We start from the raw sequence: 2,134 nt of genomic DNA, 5'->3' as shown, positions 1-2,134 counted from the left end.
CTGGAGTGCAGTGACACAATCTCAGCTCACTGCAAGCTCCGCCTCCCGGGTTCACACCATTTTCCTGCCTCCGCCTCCGGAGTAGCTGGGACCACAGGCACCCGCCACCACGCCCGGCTAATTTTTTGTGTTTTTAGCAGAGACGGGGTTTCACCGTGTTAGCCAGGATGGTCTCAATCTCCTGTGATCTGCCAGCCTCAGCCTCCCAAAGTGCTGCGATTATGGGCGTAAGCCACCACACCCCGCTGGGTGTTACATATCTTAAAGATGGCATGGACCCAAAGAGTTAGCAGCAGAAAGATTTATTGCAAAGAGCAAAAAAACAAGCTTCCACAGTGCGGAAAGGAACCCAGCTACTGGCTAGAGGGGTGGTGAGGTGAGGGCCAGCTTTTATTCCCTTATTTGTCCCCACCCATGTTCCAATTTTGTCCTATCAGAGTACCCTTTTTTCAATCCTCCCTGCAATTGGCTACTTTTAGGAGCCTGCTGATTGGTGCATTTTACAGAACGCTGATTGGGGCATTTTACAGAGTGCTGATTGGTGTGTTTTAGAGCACTGATTGGTACATTTTACAATCCTCTTACTAGCTACAGAGCGCTGATTGGTGCATTTTACAATCCTTTTGTAAGACATAAAAGTTCTCCAAGTCCCCACCGGACCCAGGAAGTCCAGCTGCTTTCACCTCTTACACGGGCTTCAGGCCCAGAGAGGTCATTTTGGAATGACCAAAGGGTATCATTGGTGGCCCTTTTAAGAAAATATTCTGTTTCCAGAAGGTCTTAGAAACTTCCCCTCCCATGCACAGTCAACTAAATTGGCAAGAATTCTGCCTACTCGGCTGATACTCTCTTGGATGATGACTCTTATCTGCAGGGGTGCTCTGTCTCCATCTTCCTGCTTTCTCTGTCTTATTTAATGTCCAGGAGCAAAAAGGGTGGAAAAAATTAAGAGGCGGCCTCAGCCTTGTCCCCCCTGGGAGAGGTGGTCAGACCCTGCTGGCGACTGCAGCCGTTTCTCTCAGGTGACGGGGCTTCCGGCAGGACCACTTCAGCCTCCTAGATGAGACTTTCTGCAAACATTATAATTCTTGTCAACGTACTGCAATTTGAATTTCATGGCAGTTCCACATTTTATGCTAAAATGACTCATTTCCCCATTGCAGGAGGATGATGACTACCCTACAGATGGCAGCTGCTCCTGTTCTCAGGAGCCTTGTCATTAGGAAGAAAAGGATAAAAACCCCAAACCTGTTATCTGTGAGCAATTCTGAGCTGCTCTGGAAATCTGAAAGGCACTGGGAAGAAAAGTGTCACCAATTCTGCTAGGAAGGGGCTAGGGTGTGGGTGGGGGATGCGGGCAGGGCTGGCCACTCTATCTCCCCCTCCCTCCCTGGCGGGCCCACTCTCCACTCCTGCCCTTCCTCCAACTTTTTCTCCTTCTTCTCATCTTCGGATCTTCCTTCTGCTCCTCTGCAGCTGAGCCTTCCTGAGGAGGTAAAGGAGTGTCCCTGGTGCTTGGCCACATGGAGTCAGTTCAGCCCATGCTGTCACCACGTGCAGGGCCCTCTCTCGGTGTGACTGGTGTGACAGGAGGAAGAAGGGCAGTGAGCCAGGGCCCAGCTATTGCAGGTGAGAGGGAAGCCAGCCGTGTGCCTTGGTACATGGTCACCACCAACCCTAAGGCCGCAGCCTATCCCAGACCCGCCACCTCGCCATAAGCCAGCTGCCCGCTCCCGCCAGCTCATCCACCGCCCTTGTCCCCAGGGGCCAGCAGCTCCCACGGGTTTCTCCTGCACATCAATGGCAACAGTGATTCAAGCTGGAGCTGGAGGCCCCCAACAGGCCCATGTCCACACATCACAACCCTCTTCTCTACTCAGGGACGGCCAGAGCATCTTCCTGCAGTGCAAGCCCTGCCTGACGCCCTTCTGCCTTCCTCATCAGGTCTCAGCTTGTCCTGGCCACACCCGTCCAGGCCTTTCTGCAGGAAATGAACTTTTGCTCAACCATCCATTTTGAAAGTAGAGACTGTATCTCCATTCTAACGCTCCCTTTCTTTTAGACTTTTAAACACAATTTTTTTTTTTTAATAGAGACAGAATCTCGCTCTGTCCCCCAGGCTGCAGTGCAGTGG

General features: G+C 51.8%; 1 long non-coding RNA gene across 1 annotated transcript; it reads left to right on the top strand.

Moving 5' to 3' along the window:
- The first annotated feature begins 336 nt into the window (after positions 1 to 336).
- LOC105497513 (uncharacterized) lies at positions 337 to 1,828 on the top strand. The gene is made up of 3 exons (XR_003021685.2): positions 337 to 376; positions 1,164 to 1,629; positions 1,765 to 1,828. It is a non-coding gene; the product is annotated as an uncharacterized lncRNA (long non-coding RNA).
- Positions 1,829 to 2,134: the final 306 nt, after the last annotated feature.

The sequence above is a fragment of the Macaca nemestrina genome, chromosome 7 (assembly GCF_043159975.1).
Source record: "Macaca nemestrina isolate mMacNem1 chromosome 7, mMacNem.hap1, whole genome shotgun sequence".
Classification (NCBI taxonomy): domain Eukaryota; kingdom Metazoa; phylum Chordata; class Mammalia; order Primates; family Cercopithecidae; genus Macaca; species Macaca nemestrina.
This window is presented reverse-complemented; position numbering and strand designations above follow the sequence as displayed.